The following is a 19,753-nucleotide window of genomic DNA, read 5'->3' on the forward strand; positions in this document are numbered from 1 at the left end:
CTTCTTGCCTTCTCCAGGAGGGACCGGAGCTTCCACCCACCTCTACATCGTGGATGGCTGGTTTTCTACTTCCACTATCTCACCACCACTACTCACATGCGGCTTAATCCCTGCAGTGTCACTCTGTAACCCGCCACTAGGGGAAGCTAAAGCATGATTTGAAGAAAGATTTATGCCTTCTCACAGTCCAAACAACTCCAGCCCCTCCAAAGCAGATGATTATCAACAAAGATGGGCCCAGATTGGGACACTTGCAAACTCTTGGAAAGTTCTGATCTGGACCAGACCTTGCACCTTGGTCTTATCCATCTTCATTTGGGGATGTTCATCTCACCCCAGGACTCCCTGACAGTAAATCCCAGCTGAGTCAGAGGTGGTCAAACCTGTTGATATGTGGGCTTGCCTGATTGCTGTGAGGAGACTCTAGGGTGCGGCTGCTCCAGGGTAAAAGGGTTCTTGGACTCAGTTGTAGTATGCAAACCCCAAAACCTATCCCAAGAGGTTTAGATTCATAGGTTCCAAGGCCAGCAGGGACCATTGTGATCATCCGGTGTGACCTCCTGTACAATGCAGGCCATTGACCTTCCCCAAAATAACTCCTAGAGCAGACCTGTTAGAAAAACATCCAGGTTTGATTTAAAAATTTTATGTGATGGAGAATCTACCACAACCCTTGGTAAGTTTTCCAGTGGTTAATCACCCTCACTGTTAAAAATTGACACCTTATTTCCAGTCTGAATGTATCTAACTTTAACTTGCAGCCATTGGATCATGTTAGACCTTTCTCAGTTAGACTGAAGAGCCCATTCTTAAATATTTGTTCCCCTATGTAGGTACTTAAACAATGTAATCAAGTGACCCTTTAGCCTTCTCTTTGTTAAGCTAAATAGATTGAGCTCTTTGAGTCTGTCACTGTTTCCTAAATCCTTTAATCATTCTCATAGTTCTTCTCTGAACCCTCTCTAACTTTATCAACTTAACTTCTTAGATTGTGGGTGTAACGGGATTCACTACTGTGGTGCCTCCTTGTGGCCGCATCTGGGGAAGAACTCGTGATCAGTCTGATGCCCATCCTTCAGTCTCTCTGGACTCGGGTGCTCTCTCTTCGTGTCTCAGGTTGCTCCCTCTTTGTGGCTTGGCCCTCCATCCAGGTCACTGTAGGTTTCCTCTTCCGAGGTATCAAAGTCTCAGGCAGTCTTCCATTCCTCTGCCAAGACTATGACACCTTCCTCGGTAAGAGGACATGGGCCCACCCACTACTCCAGGTTCTAGCCCAGAACTCTATGTCCAGCAACTATAGTCTAAGTAATCACAGACCCTTCACTGTTTCCTTGGACTCTTTCCTGTCTCTGGGATGGGCTAGAAGACAGGTTACCACTGGAGCCGCCTCTGCTTCCTGTGGCGACTTTACTCTCTCTTGGATTCTTGCCAGAGTCTGTACCTCCAGGCAGGATCCCAGGGTTCCCTCCTCCCCTGGAACTCTTCCATGTCTCTTACCCTCTCCCCTCCTCTTTAGGGAGTGGTGCACTGTTCCTTCTGCATCCCCTTTTCCTTCTTCCATTTTGCAGCCTAGCAGACTCCCTTTCTGAGTCTATGATCACCGTACGCTGTACTTCTATCTTTTACAGCCCATTCTTGAGCTCCACTCCTGGTTTTATACCAGCTCAGCCTGCCCCTGCCCAGCTGGGCTTCATTGACCATCTGACCTTTTCAGCCCTGACTCTCTTCTAAGTGCAGCCTGTCAAAGTCTAATTGTCCCTTTTTACCGAGTTGGGCCTTTGTGAGTAGTAGTACTCACAGTAGACACCAGAACTGGACAGAGGATTCCAGCAGCGGTTGCATCAGTGCCAGACATAGAGGTAAAATTACCTCTCTGCTCCTACTTGAGGTCCCCTGTTCATGCATCCTGGGATCCCATTAGCTCTTTTGGCCATAACACATTGGGAGTTCATCTTCTTCATCTGATTAACCACCATGACGCCCAAATCTTTTTCAGAGTCACTGTTCCCACAATAGGGTCCCCCACTGTGGAAGTATGACCTACGTTCTTTGTTCCTAGATGTATAGATTTACATTTAGCCATATTAAAATGCATATTGTTTGCTTCCGATCCAGAGCTTTCTGAATCAGTGACCTGTCCTCTTAATTATTTACCACTCCCACAATTTTTGTCTCATCTGCAAACTTTATCAGTGATGATTTTGTTTCCTTCCAGGTCACTGATAAAAATGTTAAATAGCATAGAGCCAAGAAGCAATCGCTGCAGGACCCCACTGGAAACACACCTGCTAGATGATGATTCCCTGTTACCTTTTGAGACCTATCAGTTAGCCAGTTTTTAATCCACGTAACGTGTGCCATGGTAATTTTATATCATTCTAGTTTTTTAATCAAAATGTGTGGTACCAAGTCAAACACCTTACAGAAGCCTAAGTATATTACAGCAGCGCTATTACCTTAATCAACCAAACTTGGAATCTCATCATGAAGTTTGTTTGACGGGATCTATTTTCCGTATAACCCATGTTGATTTGGATTAATGTCGTCACCCTTCTTTAATTCTTCATTAATGACATCCTGCATCAGCTGCTCCTTTATCTTGCTCAGGGATCGATGTCATGCTGATAGACCTATAATAACCCAGGTCATCCTATTTATCCTTCTTAAAAATTGGCACAACATCAGCTTTCTTCCAGTCTTCTGGAGTTTCCCCAGTGCTCCAAGGCTTATGAAAACAGTACGTTAATGTTCAAACCAGCTCCCCAGCCAGCTCTTCTAAAGTTTTGGATGCAAGTTATCTGGCCCTGCTCATTTAAAAGTGTCTATTTTTAGTAGCTGCAGGTTAACATCCTCCAGGGATACTAGTGGAATGGGAAGAATTTTCTCATCACCATATGATGAGACTATATCATCAATTCCTCCTCCCCCCCCCCCCCCCCCAAATACAGGACAGAAATATGTAATGAACACTTCTTCCTTCTCTGCATGATTAGTGATAATTCTACCACTTCTGTCTAGTAATGGCCCAATTGGCAGGATTCTCTGTTCTTGATCCCTAGTAGTCCTCATCCCCCCCCGCCCCCCCCCGAGGTTCTCTATGCTGGATGTTTCCAAGCAGCATGCTTCCGCTTTGACTAGTTGGGTGCAAATCCAGGATCCTGTTCAGAGCCTGAGGCTGCAGCTTGAGCATAGGGGAGGGCTCTGATGGGGTCAGGCGATCTCAGGGTGGGGGCATCCCCCAGGTCTTGGAGCAGCGACAACCGTAGCCTCAGGGCTGTTGTAGCCTCTCTGGGAGATATGCCCACTCTCCGTGGGGGGCACAGGTGGCTGCCAAAAGCAAGACCTTCCCATAAACTCTGGCCTGCACACCAATCCAGCTTGAGTCCCTGCAGAGCAGCACGTCTTGACAACCCGTGTGTGCTCCCTTCATCCTGGTCCCCACTATGCAGTGGAATCCCAGTTCCTTCTGGTATTTCTCAACCCTCCTGCAGGGAATGAGGAAAATCTGCCCCTTACTGTAAAGCCGGAAGAGAGAGATTATTGAAGGGGTGGGGGGCAGGGGGATCGTTCTGTGCCACAGCAATTCAAGCTGTGCTTATTGATTTATTTACTGTAGTTTCTCGACTCTAGGGAACACCTTGTGTAGAGAGAGGGGCTCGGAATCCTGGGGCCATTCCATCCATGACTAATGGCTTCCCAGTAGTTCAGGTCTGGGCCTAGCAGCGTTTGACAGCCTCTCTGGCAAGTCATTGGGCCGGGCTGTTTGCTTTTCAGATCAAAATGTGTGAAACCTGCCAGAACGCAGAACACAATAAGAACGTGTCGCGGAAAGCGAGGCCTGTCAAAGTGGAGTCGCCCTGGGAAGTGCTAGGACTAGACATTCATGGTAAGTGTTTGGGATGAGGCCCCCCACCGCCTTTCACCAATAAACAGGTTTTTCCTCTGTTGTTTGTAGGAAACCTGTGCAGACTGTCAGTGGATAAGGAAAATCTATCACTGTGTGTGGAGCAAAATCTACCAGACTCTGCACTGAGGGAGAACCAAGGGTGAATTTATCCGCCTGCTAAAATACAACCTGATCCATGCAGTTTGCTGAGCATCTTCGGTGCACTTAATAGGAGCTCTGGGCGCTGACTGTCACCCAGGATTGGGACCGCAATGAAGATTTTTGTGCTGACAAAAGTCACTGAAATTTGACAGCTCAATGCCATTGCACTGCAGACGTAGCCATTTCGCCGTGACACTCTTTGCACTGATCATTTCGCGGTGTTGTTCCTTCTCTTCCTCGTTCGTGTAATATTATGGCCTGGTGTTGATTTAGATTGACACTTGTTTTCCTAGGACCTTTTCCAGAGACAAGCCGGGACAATACGCACATACTCACTGTAACGGACTATTTCACCAAATGGATCGAAGCTGTCCCTCTGCAAAAGAAAGATGCCTTATCGGTGGCCAAGGCACTGGCTACAATTTTTTACAGGTGGGCTATTCTGGTGCTGGCTACTGACACTTCTGATGTGTTTTGAGGACACAGTATATTTTTACAGTACATGTACACTTCTCTCTGCTAGTAATATTTCCCACTCTGGTATGGATGCTAGGGAGTGCTTTTCAAATGGTAATGAATTCTTCCTCACAAGGCACCTGTGACATATACCCATTAGTATCTCTGTTTTCCAGATGGGGAAACTGAGGCATAGATCAGTTACTTGAGTTGCCAGAAGTCTATGACCGCTGGTGTCCCCTGATTCCCAGCCCTGTGCTTTAGCCACAAGACCATTCTTCCTTCTTTAGAATAGATACAGGGCCTGATCTTGCTCCCACTGAAGTCATTTGGGGAGTGTTGCCATGGAGCTCAATGGAATATGAATTGGGTCCTGAAGAATAGAGGAGGCATGTGAAACCCAGAGGTCATTCTTAACCAAGAGACTGGTGTAACTAGAGAAGACTGAGAGATTTGTCTCTCTCGCCCCAGATTTCTCCCCCTCAGCCAAACCCATCTGCTTTCAGATGATGCTTTCGTTACTGAAAAGATGGACACAGCGAATGTTCCCTGCCCCCAAGGGAAGGTTAGTTTGTGCCTTTCCATTTAATAATGAAAAAACCGAACACCTGCTGACCTTGGCTGAGAGGCCTATTGTGGGTGATCACTGCAGAGCTTTCCCCGTGTCTAAATCAGTGCCTTTGTCAGTCTTCCTTGTCCCATAAGGCAATGTGAGAGCAGCTTGTGGGGAACTGAAGCCTTGAGTCTGATGAAATAAGGTTGGGTTCTATAATTTTCTTTCCTCCTTTTTGTCCAGGTTTGGAGCATCCAAGAACATCTATTCCAGTCAGAGCTGGGACTTCTGCGACGAGGTGGGTCAGACACTGGGGTGAGGCGTGTAACAGTGAAAGTGCCTCCGGGGGGAAAGCTGCATTCCTCTGTGAAGCATCCTATCCCAGACCCATGTGCAAAGTGCAGTACGTGGGTTTTGCACAGGGGATTTAAGTGGTACTTGGGGGGGCAACAGGATCCTCTCCCTGCTCCAACCCAGGGGCAGAGTGCAGGATACCTGTGTGCACTGTAGTAGCAGCTGGTGCTCTGCACTTCCTCTTAAGGGAGATCTTGACCAACGGCTCTATGAAGTTGTAGAACCATTGGCCGTGCTCCCAGCTGACCATGCATGCGGTCTTCCTCCTCCTCTCCACAATGTGCAGAGGGTGAGGAGTCCCAGTCAGTGACTTATCCATAAACTCTCCTACCACCCAATGGAGTCCCACCAGCTACACATGGTTCTACATGGCCCCAAACACAGTTACTATTTATTTATTGCAGAAGCCGTATGCAGCATCATTCATTCATGTGGCGCTTTGCACACCCCGCTAAAAACTCCCTTCCTGCCCTCAAGTCCTTTCAGTCTACAGGGAGCATTTCTACCTAAAATTGACACTTCTGAGACCCTGCCTACAACCACATTGCTTGACAACAGTGAGGTTTGCTCAGGTTCATCTAATTTACCATCCTGCAAATTTACCATTTTCCTTCAGACTCCCTCACAGAAATTCTGAACTGATTTTGGCAGCCACTGTCTCATGAACTGCTGGAATCCAATGCCTTAAGCCATCCGAAAGTGCACATGAGATAGTGGGCGTTCAGTCTGTCCATCCAAACCACTGCCCTTTTGGGACAACGGCACTTTTTACAGTGCTGGTTCACAGCTGAATATAGCCAATCTCGGAGCTCAGACCAGCGTGATCTTTAGCCTCTGAAGGCTGTGAAGTGATTTTTGTTGTATTAAACCATCTTGATGTTTGACTGATGCGAGCCTCTGCTCTTTGCAGGTGAGCCGGCGTTTATGTGAGCGCTGGAATATCTCCCAGACGCTGACCCCTGCCGATCCTGCAGATTGCCCCGGCCTGGACAACTGCACCAATGAGCTGCTCAAATCCTCCATCCGAAATGTGGTGAATGAGAAGCCAAGCGAGTGGGATGACTATCTCGACCCGATTCTCTTTGACTTCCGCACATCTGTCAGCTCCATCACTAAATACACCCCGTTCTTCCTGATGTTTAACAGATATGTCTGTCTGTCGTCAGAGGTAACGTTTCGAGAAAGAAAAGCCAATGCCGATGTTCTCTCTTAACGCAAATAAAAACTGTTGGGTCTCATCCGTGCCTTTCAGGTTGAGTTTGTCAAGGACTCTAAAGAGCAGGGTGCTGCTCCCGGTAAAGTGGGTGGCCTCCCACCATTCACCGCGGCTGTTCAGGAGCAGCAGAATGCAGTGAAAGAGATTGTAAGTCACGTTGTGGTTTGGAATCCTCTGAGTGGGGCGGAGCATTTGCCACACGGTGGGGGGGGGGAAGGACGGTCCATGCACCGGAGTTGGCACCATTTGATACATCTGCTTGTTGGCCAGCACCAGCACAGTAGGGATGTTGCAGCGTGGCACCGAGGTGGGAGCTCCTGGGCCCAATCCTGTGAAGTGCTGAGCGCCCTCAAGCCCCACTGAAATCAGTGGGGGGGTTGTGGATGCTCAGGAGCTATGGCTAGGCCTGGCCAGGGCCCTGGCTCACATCTCTGATATCAGGATAATGAGTATGGCCTGGAGTAGCACAGGGGATCCTTTGGGAGGGTCGGGGGGGGGGGCGGCAGAAATCCTATCTGAAGCTCACCATGGAACACGCTGAGTTCAAACTCCTCCCTCCCCACAGTAAGGAGACCGGAGCTCTGGAGAGCCATGGCAACAAACTGCTTTTGCATCTGTAATTCATGCCCGGCGTGGCCTACTGTAGGGTTTCTCAACAGTGGCCCGTGACCCAAAATTGGGTCACCAGAATGTGTCAAAGGGTCGCATGGGAAGCCTGATGTCGGGGAGAGGTTTTGGAGGGGTGCAGAGCCCACCCCGCATGGGCAGCTCCAGTCCTAGTTGCAACCTGGCGCACGGGGGTCACACCGCTGCTCAGGTTTGGCTCAGCTGCTGTCCTGTCATAATGATGGGGACCGGCCAGGCCAAATCTGAGTGAGTGGCGTTGAGCCCCCATGCACCAAGTCGCAATGCCACTCACTCAGATTTGGCCTAGCCAGCGCCCAGTCAGAGCAACCGGGACAAACGTGAGCAGTGCTGCGACCCCGGAGGTGACACTGCCTGGAGTTGGGAGCTGAGCCCAGCCAGCGCCATGGGACGGGAGTCCCAGGAGACGCTGCTATGGTATGCATGGTGCACTTATCTGGTACTTATTACATTAATGTGAACCTTGTATAGCATGGGTAAGAAATATTTAGGAAGCCAGATGTTTTTTGCACTGAAGCTATTTACTGGGTAGTGACAGGCCATTAAGCTTTACAGATGGGTCCTAAGTCCCAAAAGGCTGAGAACCACTGGCCTAGTGGATCGAGCACTAGACTGGGACTCAGGAGAGCTAGGTTTGGTTCCTAGCTCTACTACTGACCTGTTGGGTGACCTTGGGCTAGTCACGTCACCTCTCTGTGCCTCAGTTTCTCTCTGTAAAATGGGCATTAAGATCTTGACCTCACAGTGCTTTACAGAAGAGATCTATGGATGCAAAGTGCAATGTAAGAGCTAGGTGGTATTATTATTTGAATTGGTCGACTTGGTAAGACTCTTTTCTTATTCCAATAGGAATTTGATTCTTTTGATTGTAGTAAAATCTAGTGTGGCAAGACGAGGGCTGGGAGCCTGGATCTCTGGGCTCTACACCTGAATTTGCCAGGTAGTGTGACCTTGGGGAAGTTATGGAACCACTCTGTGACCTAGCTTCCCCCTCTGTAAAACAAGGATAACAGTTTGTGTATGTGCTGTGAAGCAAGGCTAAGATCCAGACTCGGGGGAGGAGTAAGCTTCACACTGGTAAGTGACTCCATCTGAGCCTAAACTCGCCCTCTGAGGGGCTGGAAGAGAGGGGTACAGCAAGAAAAGCAACTAACAGGAAAGTGTAAGGAAGAGTCAGTTACAATACCCACCTCTCCCCCAGCATGCAAACGATACCAACTTAGACCCCCTTATACCTAGTTACAGACCTGTGATTCACACCCCAGCAGCATCCCCACAGACTACAGCCCTGCAGCTCACTGGCTTTTTGCTGGAATGCCTTGTTCTAGGTCAGTGTAGGTGAGAGAATTGGCATACGCTGACATAAGAACTTAAAGCACGTTTGAGAGGAGAGGTTTTAATTAACCGGAGCCGCAGAACCCTCCCCCACCACCACCGCTAACCGAAGCGATCCCCTTTGCAGGTGATAGCCAACATGGCCGCCGCTTACAAGCGGGAGCAGAAGAGCGTGAAAAGGAAAACGAGGAGCCTGCCGTCCCTCTCCTTTAAAGTGGAAGAGGGCGTGTTCGGCAGCAACGCTAGCTCGTCGCTGAAGAAGCTGAAGAAGAACCAGTTTATGGCATTTCAAATTGAGACCGTGCTGACACCTGAGCAGAGTATATCCGGGGTGAAGAAAACCAGCTAAACTCCGGGGTCTCACTCGGTGTCATCCTGCTGTTGTATTGGTAATCTTAGCATGAACTGTTCTCTTAAGGTACCTGTGTGGAAGATGAATGCTCAGACCTAGGTCGCTCTGTGGGAAGGGATGGTAAAAGTTCAGATCTGGTGTGTCTGAGTATCTATATGGCCCCACTGCTGTGGTACCAAAGCCCCTCCCGAGTAGTCCTGGATTTTTCCATACCATGTCCCTGAGAGGTGTCATTATTCCCACTTTACAGACAGGACCCAGGAGCAGAAAGCGTTTAAGTGACTGGCCAAAAGCCCCACAGTGAGCATGATTAGGATTGCACTCATGTTGGTGTAAATCAGGAATAACTCCATTAAATTTTATGGGGGTAAATGAGAGGAGAATCAGAGCCGCTAATCTGCGGCAGAGCTGGAAATTTAATCCAGATCTCCTGAATTCTAGGCTGTTGCCTTAGCCTGAAAATCGTGTCTTCCTACCATCAGCCTAGATCATTGTTGCACCAGGTCCGTGTGTGTCCTTTGGATGTATAAATAGCCTGAAATTTACACATTTGTCTTGGGGGGATAAAACTCAGAAAATGAGAAGGGTTTTTCTCTGATTGTCCAGGCAGAGGGAGACTTGGCCTTGTGCTTTGAGCTTTCACATCCTACTCTTCCCTAAAACGGAATGAATTCTAAGAGTCCCATGCAGTCAGTTCCCATATTGTCTTGGGTTATACGGTGTAGCATGCAAGTCCAGGAAGTGCTGGGGAATATTGACTACTGCACTTGTGACAATAAACAGCCTAGGTGTTAATATTGTTTTGTATATAAAGTAACTGCGTCCTATCCCTGTGATAAGGCATATACAGGGGAGGAGGTTACAACAGTCTCATAGCTCTGAGATACGAGGGCTATTCTGATTTTGAAAGGAAATATTTATATGTCAGTTCTTGGACTTCTTGAAACTAGGTCCCTCACAACTCTCACCTAGGGTTAGGGGTTTAATTGAAAATCCTCTTGAGCTGATTGTCTAAATCTAATGCCTATTTTGTATTTTCCTGTTGCTGGAGGCTAATGAAGCACTGTAAAGAATAAAGCATTTAGACATTTTTTGTAGATAACATTTTCTTTAATGTGTGTAACTTCCGGGCTGGCTGTGTGATGGTCTGGGGTACATTAGATCAGACTTTTGTTGCTGGAGAGGAAGAAGGGCACGTGCAGCTGGCTGATGAACTTCTCTCTTCTTTGTAACACTGCCAGAAACTCTTCGTAATAATCCCCAAGTCGCCCAGGAGAAGGCGAGATGTGCATGGGAGAACAGGGCTCATTCCAGTCTTGACTTGCTGTATAACTCTGCCGGGGCAATGTGCATGTTTGTTACGTCTGTTTTCGCTACACACCTAGTTTAACTCATTTTGCCTCTTTATAACAAGATCATCCCTGGATCCTGCCGCGGCAGGGGAAGCGGATTGATTTCATGATGGACAAAGCAATCTGAACTTCCCTTTGGGCCACCTGTAGAAACATTTTCACCCCATGAAAAGGACATATAAAAATGGGGAGTGGAGTGTGGAGGAAGCTTGTACTGGAGGATAAACACTGACGTGAGGCCTTTTTGACTGGAGACCCGCTGGTCCCAAGAGCCTGAAACAAGAGGAACTCAGCCAGGAGTTATTCCTCCTGCTCTCTGCCATGGGGGCACCCGGTGCTGTTTCTGCACCCTCTGCCCTTGCTCCAGGAAGGAAGATGGGGGAGGGCTGTGAGTTGCCAGGTCAGCACAGGGGCACAGAAGGGTGGGCGGGGGTGGGGAGGTTGGTACAAAGGCCCTGAGCTCAGCACAGGTGCTTGCGTTGATTATGCCTAAGGCCTACTGCTCTGCTTCACTTTGCACTTTAAATCAGCATCACCATTTCGTTTGTTCAGCCTAAAAGGAACAGAGTCCAGGCAACACTAGGGCCCTGGCAGCTGAACCCGGGCACCTCCTTACGCAGGAAGCTGTGGGGCCCTGGCTACCGCAGGGTTAAAATTCAGGGGACGTGGCAGGAGGGTCTCACCCTGCACTGGGCCCCAGCCTGCACCCCATGTTTATGGCTCCAGCCAAGCTTGGCAGCTGTAGATCCCCAGGGGCGTCCTGCCCATCTCGAGTAAATCCACCCACGTGCAGGGCTGGAGCCTACACCCAGGGGCTAGGACAGCAGCTCTTGGAGCAGGGTCCCCTGCTTAGCAACCCCCCGTGCAAACTGCAGGGTGGCCAAAACCCTCCAGATCGGCCTGGAGTCTCCAGGAATGAAAGATTAATCTTTTAAATCAAGATTGTCGTGGGATGAAACCTCCAGGAATGCGTCCAACCAAAACTGGCGCCCCCCTGCAAAGCCCAGTGGGGAGCCCCCAAGGCGTCGGACCAGGAGCCCACCGGGGCTAGGCGGATGCATTTACACAAGCTCCCACTTGCAGCCCTGGCTCCTCCTGCGGTCAAGCAGCCGGTGCAAGCCAGGGGCCAGGGCAGGGTCCCTCCCATAGGGCCCCAGATGCTTTAAGGTCAGGCCAGGCACGTGGCTGCAACCTGGGTGCGACTTCTCCCCCCTAGACCTCCCCCCACCGGCTGCAGAGGTGGGAGTGCCCTGATGATGTCACCCGGACAGGCTCCTCCCACTTCCGACCTTGTCCTGCTGGACCGGGGGCCGTGCGGCTCCGCAATGATCCGAGCCTCCTGCCGCCGCCGCCCAGGTAAGAGCCGCCGGTGCCCGGGGGCAGCACGCGGCGCTGCAGCCCCCTGGTCTGGGACTGTGTCTGCAGGGGCAGCTCGCTGGACCTGCTCCATCGCAGCCCCGGGCGGGGGGGGTCGCTGAGTTTGGGGCGCCCCCTCCCCCGGCTGCAAGAGGCTCAGAGTCTCGCTGGTTGTTGATGCAGGACCCGCAGGGTGACGATGTGTTTGGAAAGATCAAACCAGGCTGGCATCCGCGGGGCAGCTGGGAACATGCACTGAATTCCCTTTCCTCCCTCCAGCGCGACTGGGGACTTGATTTCTGCTTGCGTCTGCTGGCACAGATCGGAGCTCGGACATCCTGGCCGCTTTCAGAACGAGAGGGTGGGTGGGTATCCCTGGGTCTGATCCTGCCCTCCTTTTATATGATGCAAATCAGCTGTAACTCAGGTCAGGGGCGGAAGCCAGATCAGAATCAGGCCCCTTGTGCTTTCCCGTTTGCAGTAAGTGCTGTACATTGTGTAGCTTGTCAATTGTATTTATTTGGTCTGGTCTAGTCCCCCTTCAGACAACCCCCCCACACACACACCCCCACACACACACGTTAACATTGCAACAAAACAATACATGTAGACACCCCACTCTGAGTTCACTGCAGGGTGGTCATGTCACTTGGTGATATAGTCATGATGAGCCACAGTGTGGTATTTCAAAGGTTAATTTTTCTTCCTACAAATCTTCCAGTGAGTCTGTCATTAACAGTCGCATAAATGGAGTAACAACAACAATAATGACACCAGTACATCTAATTTCGCATTTAGAAAGTCTTCTACAACATTTTCTACAACCGTGAAATAACTTTATTAATGGAACATGAACTAGAATTATACTAAGCACCATTGAGTCTGGTGGCACCTTAAAGACTAACAGATTTATTTGGGCATAAGCTTTCGTGAGTAAAAACCTCACTTCTTCGGATGCATCAAGTGAGGTTTTTACTCATGAAAGCTTATGCCCAAATAAATCTGTTAGTCTTTAAGGTGCCACCAGACTCCTTGTTGTTTTTGTAGATACAGACTAACACGGCTACCCCCTGATACTTGACACTAAGCACCATTATGGCTCTAGCCAAAACAAAATTCTGCAGAGGGCTCGTTGTTGATCATATAGGTTTTTATAAACTCTTTAGTTAAAAAAAAAGAGTAACACAAATTATATTCCTTTTATTACAGTAACAGCTACATCATAATAGTAGAGTTCAAAAACTGATGTGCAAGTCAAGGCTGTGTTTTATTGAGACCTGTTTAATGTGGCGTATCAAGCAATTCATTTGTTACAATTATTTTCCTCTTTTGATTTGGCTAAGCAAGATCAAATAGACTGTAATTGTTTCTAATTTCTATCACTTTAGCCAAAAGTCGAATGCCTTTTCCCTAATCTGCTATATATTCTCTTTTCCTTGAGTCTGATGAGACACTCGTTAGAAATCGTATTTATAAAACTCTGCATCAGATGGCGTTTGTATGTGGCCAAAGGAATGGATGAGGGAATATGAAGGTTTTTAGCTTTAGGATTTGTCACTGATTCGAAACAAGCACAGACTGTCACCAAAAGTCCTTCTCTCTGGGTGGTTGTTCTAGTGTCCTGTAGGAAATAAGATTGTGGGTCTCAGTCCAATTCCTCTAATTGTCAGGTTTCCTCATTATAGCTGGCACTAACTGGCACCCCTGAGGACACTCTCAACCGAAAGGCCAAGTGCTGAGCGGTGCATGGAATCTGAATCCCCCCACCTCGCCACCCCGCAGGGCTGGAGCACATTGGTGGGGCAGTGGAGAGCAGTTTGCATAGCTGCTGGATGGAGGCACTGTCAATCCAACATCCTTCACAAGCACTAAAATTTGCTTGATGTTTTTTTTTTTCTTTTTAACTGCCTCAGAGTAATAGGTGGTTTTAATGCACAGACGCTGGGAAATCCACAATAGTAGAGCCTCCGATGCAACTAATAGGATCTGGACATTCAGTCAGTTTTGTTTATTTGAAATAATATTTAAACTATCAAGGTTTCAATCTACTGGAGCTGCACCCTGTACCTGTTACACAGGGACTCCAGATGCTATTGGATGCCACAGATAACGTGTCAGTCCAGTGCTATTCTGGAATGTTATTCAGGACACAGGGGAGTCTGTGGCTGAGTTCTTAATTAGAAATCTTTGGTTTTGGCTGGAGCTTCTGCTGCCCTTTCTCCACTGGGTTCCAGTCCTGCCATGAAACAGCCACTCCATTCCTGCTGCTGGAAGCTTCATTCTCCTATGTCCTCAAGTTTTCACACACAGACCTTCATCTGCTTGCTTTCTTCTTCGTTGCTTGCCCTTGGTGCTGTCCCCTGTAGGAAGCCCTGCTGCAATTTGGGGTGTAATGCAGATTTTAATGGCGGTGGAAAGACAAACAGCGTTTACTGCTTAGATCATAATCAGCCTTTTTTGCCCAGGAAAATAGAAGGAACTAGAAATCCTCCATTCTCCAGGGTTCACGCGTGCTCCAGGGCTGGCCTAACCTAAGTGTCTCTACAGGGCTCCCTTTGAATTCCAGATCCTCCTCACTGCGGATGGGGTGGGGTGAGGTTTTGGGTGGGTTCCAGCCTGAGAGGCTGATGATGCCAAGCCTGTGCCAAAGGCCTTTGCCCTGGGGAGCTGAGCCCGGGAGTTGGCCAGGATTAGAAAGAGCTGTAGGGGTCCTGAGACCAGCTAGCACCAAAAAGAGGCAAAGCCCAAACAGAGCAAGAGATCAATTAAGTGGAGCTGGTGCTGGGGTTACTCAACTGTCAATGTCTGGGCGGATTCAGAGCCCTTCCCTGCAGATGGAGATCTGGCACCGGGGTATTTGGAAGTTGTTTTGCTCGTTCCACCTCTTGCTGGCTGGATCATTAGCGGTTCCTGCGGGAACAGACCCGGGCAGCAGGCATGGGACCTTCACTGCACGTGTAGTGGACAGCAATCTACAGATCAAATAAATTAGGGGGAGATTTTCAAAGGCACAAAGGGCAGTTAGGTGCCCAACACCCCCTCACTGTCCCAAGGAATTGGGTGCTTAATTCTCCTTTGTGCCTTTGAGAAAAATGCCCCTCTCAGTGCTTGTCTACCCAAGAAAATTGACCAACACAGATAAAGCGGAATAACTATTATTCCAGTCATTAATAACTATTCTGCTGTAGTTCTGCTGGTCAATTTCCACAGCTATATAAGCTGTTAGAGAATTATTTCATGAATAATAGATGACGATGGTAAACCATGACGTTGGCTGAGGCCTCCAGGACAAAGGCCCTGTCTGTTCCGCATGGGCATCGAAGGTCACAGGCACCTTTCATTAGAGGAAAGGTTTGCCCCAGCCTCTTTGGACTGCAGAAGGGACTGCATTTCAGTGACCCCTGCAAGAGCTATATAGAAGGTTCTCACACAAACAATGCCTTCAGTGGTGTCAGTCGAGGCACTGATTACTCTAACCCAGGGCATGGTCATGCTACCTCTTGTGAGGTTCCTTATTCTACCCACCTGATAACAGCATTTACTCTTCATTATTTATTTGTGTTCTAGTGTCCAGAGGCCCCCCCCCTGGTGATCAGGGCCCCGTTGTGCTAGGCACGATACAAACACAGGGGAGGACGTGCAATTTGAAATTCCCTGTCTGCTGGTTGGTGATTGATCATTCCTGTTCTCTCCCTCGCCTCGTGTTAGCTCTGGGCACAGACTGGTGCAAAGCCTGCATTAGGATGAGGTAGGCACAAATTGGAGCTAGTTCTCTTGAGCTGAGGACTCCAATGGTGGTTAAGCTAGAAAGCCATTATGGTGCTTTTCCTGCAAATCCAGTAGGGGGAGCCAGTTGGTTACTGAGAGATGGTTCGCGTGGGCCAGAATTTCAAAAGAGCAGGGCTCCTATTTCAGCCCCCTAATGAATGTTCTCTTTGAAATTCTGGCTACTGATTTAGGTGCCTACATGGAAGCTGTTGGATGCTGAGTTCTCTTGAAAATTGGACCCTGAATGTTTATTTTTGTGCTACAGCATGAGCCAATACGTGTCTTTGGATCAATCGACTGCACCGCACTAATAGGACCCCGGGAAAGTGCAGCGATGCACATTTGTACAGTGAGATTTTAAAAACAGACCCCGAGTTGTTAGGAGTCCTATCAACTGAGTAATACACCCTTGAAGTGGCTGGTGCTGGTGCGGCCCAGAGCTAGCCCTGTGTTGGTTACATGCAGTGACGTTTGTGTTAAATTAAACATGACACACTGTGCTTGGACAGAGTATCCCCAACACTTACTTCTTGTTGCTATCGCTCTGTCTTTGGGGTTTGAGCTTTGGGTTTCTCATTGCCCAGTCTTGGGGGAGAAGCCTTATTCTTCTACCTTATTTTGTATTGCACAGCAGGGGAGAGTAATTTGATCTTCTTTCTAGTGTTGTTTAGACTGTGGAGTGTGTCCTTTATGGACAGTGGTGATTGAAACTGCCTGCTCTCTTGATTATTTGAAATCCCGTATTTCAGGCACTTGATTGCCTATTTTGTTCCTTTGTAAAAAGGGCGAGAGAGGACTGGTTTGCCACCGTAGAATCAATATTTTCAATAGAAAAGCTCTGACAGAAACTGCAAGGGTTTTGAAATTTGTTGCATAAAAACAAATTTTGTCTTAGCCTGGAAGGAATTTGGATTTAGCAACATTTTAGGCCCCTTTTTAGATTTTAGACTGAAAAGTAAATAGAGGGTTTGTGGCTCTTGAGACGTTTGGTATTTTTGTTCTGTTGCTCCAGACTCCAAAGATTTTTATGAACAGGCAACCTTAATAGTAGATGGTGCTTAACAGCCAAAACTTTCCTTCATTTACAAGCTTTCATCAGAAAGATACTGAGCTAATTCATACCTAAACCAAGCCTGGCCTCCAGTGGCCAGCTCCAAAGTATGTCGGAACACACACTGAGAATGAAGCTGTCCTATTGGTCCAGGTGTCCAGCTGCTAGGGAAGGACCGGTTCTGGCCCAGTATTCCATCTCCATAGGAACAGACAGAGGCGTTTGACGTGAGAAGGTTGTTACTTTATTTGCCCTTTGAATTTTGTAAAGTATTTGTATGGTTTATAATGAAAATAATAAGGACCTCTGAAGTCAGGAACATGCTGGCATTTAACAAGGGGCTGTGTTTACAGCTGTTGTATTAATTTAAATAGAGAATGAATGGGCCGAAGGTGTTAATATAACCCAGTCACTGTTCAGTATTAAACCATGCTAAACGAAGTTCGGGTATGGAGAGACCTCAGCTTGATTAGCACCATGGCAAACGTGCCATTACATTGTATAACCTTTCATTAAAGATATCAGAGGGGGAGCCGTGTTAGTCTGAATCTGTAAAAAGCAACAGAGGGTCCTGTGGCACCTTTAAGACTAACAGAAGTATTGGGAGCATAAGCTTTCGTGGGTAAGAACCTCACTTCTTGCATCCACAGACTTGCATCTGAAGAAGTGAGGTTCTTACCCACGAAAGCTTATGCTCCCAATACTTCTGTTAGTCTTAAAGGTGCCACAGGACCCTCTGTTGCTCATTAAAGATATGGAAAAGAAGGAAAAACCTTCTTTTGAAAGCATTTGAAATGTGAAGCATTCAGTAAGGCGTTCATTTTAACAACTTTGTTCTATTTCCCTTTAGCTGGAGAGAGTTTTTAGAAGGAAAAGCCCCTTGGTTGACAGTCTCTTAGATGATATTAAAGATGGTAATAACTGGCCTTTTGGGGGAAAGAGAAGAAGTGAGTTGAGATGGGCTGAAGCTGTTGCTCTTAAAGTCCGATCCCATTTCGTCCCAGGTGGTATCTGGGATTCAGCTGGCGCTGGCAGAGTGGGGGTCTTATTTGGGCTCCTCTGCTTGGCCCGATCTGGTCAGGACATCTCTCAGGATCAAGGCCAACAAGGACTGGGGTTCCAGGACATGGTGAGGGTGGCAGCCGTGACGGTGAACCTCACTCCAGTCGATGCCGTCTGTTCTTCTCTATTTTTCCCCCCTCCAAAGTCTCTTTCTTTAAAGACCCCCAGAAGGAGTGGTGGGTGGAGTAGCCCAGCCCTTCATTATTTTGTCCACCAGTTAGGCCTTATATTGGACACACCAGTCTTGGCTCATACATTTTTGGTTCCACATCTTCTGTCTTTACCAAGCATGATTTCAGTGGTGTCATGGGATTATATCAACATGGCCTTTTTGTTTAGACTAATTCAATCTTTTTGTCTCCCTTTCGTACCTCTTTCCATTAACATTTGTTATTATGAGTTACTGTGACATTTGTAAAAAGCAACAGAGGGTCCTGTGGCACCTTAGAGACTAAAAGAAGTATTGGGAGCATAAGCTTTTGTGGGTAAGAACCTCACTTCTTCAGATGCAAGTAATGGAAATCTCCAGAGGCAGGTATAAATCAGTATGGAGATAACGAGGTTAGTTCAATCAGGGAGGGTGAGGCGCTCTGCTAGCAGTTGAGGTGTGAACACCAAGGGAGGAGAAACTGCTTCTGTAGTTGGATAGCCATTCGCAGTCTTTGTTTAATCCTGATCTGATGGTGTCAAATTTGCAAATGAACTGGAGCTCAGCAGTTTCTCTTTGGAGTCTGGTCCTGAAGTTTTTTTGCTGTAAGATGGCTACCTTTACATCTGCTATTGTGTGGCCAGGGAGGTTGAAGTGTTCTCCTACAGGTTTTTGTATATTGCCATTCCTGATATCTGACTTGTGTCTATTTATCCTCTTGCGTAGTGACTGTCCAGTTTGGCCAATGTACATAGCAGAGGGGCATTGCTGGCATATGATGGCATATATAACATTGGTGGACGTGCAGGTGAATGAGCCGGTGATGTTGTAGCTGATCTGGTTAGGTCCTGTGATGGTGTTGCTGGTGTAGATATGTGGGCAGAGTTGGCATCGAGGTTTGTTGCATGGGTTGGTTCCTGAGTTAGAGTTGTTATGGTGCAGTGCGTGGTTGCTGGTGAAAATATGCTTAAGGTTGGCAGGTTGTCTGTGGGCGAGGACTGGCCTGCCTCCCAAGGTCTGTGAAAGTGAGGGATCATTGTCCAGGATGGGTTGTAGATCACTGATGATGCGTTGGAGAGGTTTAAGCTGAGGACAGTAGGTGATGGCCAGTGGAGTTCTGTTGGTTTCTCTTCTGGGCCTGTCTTGTAGCAGGAGGCTTCTGGGTACACATCTGGCTCTGTTGATTTTGTTTCTTTATTTCCTTGTGTGGGTATCGTAGTTTTGAGAATGCTTGGTGAAGATCTTGTAGGTGTTGGTCTCTGTCTGAGGGGTTGGAGCAGATGCGATTGTACCTCAGTGCTTGGCTGTAGACGATGGATCGTGTGGTGTGACCGGGGTGGAAGCTGGAGGCATGAAGGTAGTCACAGCGGTCGGTGGGTTTTCGGTATAGGGTGATGTTAATGTGGCCATCGCTTATTTGTACTGTGGTGTCTAGGAAGTGGACCTCCCGTGTAGATTGGTCCAGGCTGAGGTTGATGGTGGGGTGGAAGCTGTTGAAATCATGGTGGAATTCTTCCAGGGTCTCCTTCCCATGGGTCCAGATGATGAAGATCATGAAGATCATCAATATAGCGTAGGTAGAGAAGGGGCATGAGTGGACGAGAGCTGAAGAAGCGTGGTTCCAGGTCAGCCATAAAAATGTTGGCATATTGTGGGGCCATGCGGGTGCCCATAGCAGTGCCACTGGTCTGGAGGTATATATTGTCACCAAATTTGAAATAATTGTGCGTGAGGATAAAGTCACAGAGCTCAGCAATAAGTTGTGCTGTGTCATCATTAGGGATACTGTTCACATACTGTCATACGGGAGCTCACAATTAGGGTAAATTTGCAGGCCCGACGATCAGAACAGAGCACATGGCTTTCAGCATCACCAGCTGTTCCTTGAAGGAGCTAATGTAGGTCCAGGCTTTAGATTTTCTTTCTCTTGAAAGATTGCATTTGAACTATCTTTTAACTAGTTCGTTTTCTGTCTATGAAAACTTAGTTTTGTCGGGATCTGGTGGTTTTTGCCACCCAAACAGACAGCAGGTTGGGGTCGTGCAGGGCACTCGGGG

At 48.0% G+C, this 19,753-nt stretch overlaps 1 protein-coding gene across 4 annotated transcripts in view; it reads left to right on the top strand.

Moving 5' to 3' along the window:
- Nucleotides 1-11,531: 11,531 nt before the first annotated feature.
- Nucleotides 11,532-19,753, top strand: part of ABCB9 (ATP binding cassette subfamily B member 9) — a 34,902-nt gene continuing 26,680 nt past the window's right edge. For 2 of the 4 annotated variants that reach the window (XM_008163536.4, XM_042852502.2), the window contains exon 1: nucleotides 11,532-11,667. The gene's annotated coding sequence lies outside the window, so the exon portion shown is untranslated. The remainder of the gene's footprint in view (nucleotides 11,668-19,753) is intronic. The other 2 variants (XM_024101444.3, XM_024101445.3) reach the window with 2 other exon arrangements.

The sequence above is a fragment of the Chrysemys picta genome, chromosome 15 (assembly GCF_011386835.1).
Source record: "Chrysemys picta bellii isolate R12L10 chromosome 15, ASM1138683v2, whole genome shotgun sequence".
NCBI classification, from domain to species: domain Eukaryota; kingdom Metazoa; phylum Chordata; order Testudines; family Emydidae; genus Chrysemys; species Chrysemys picta.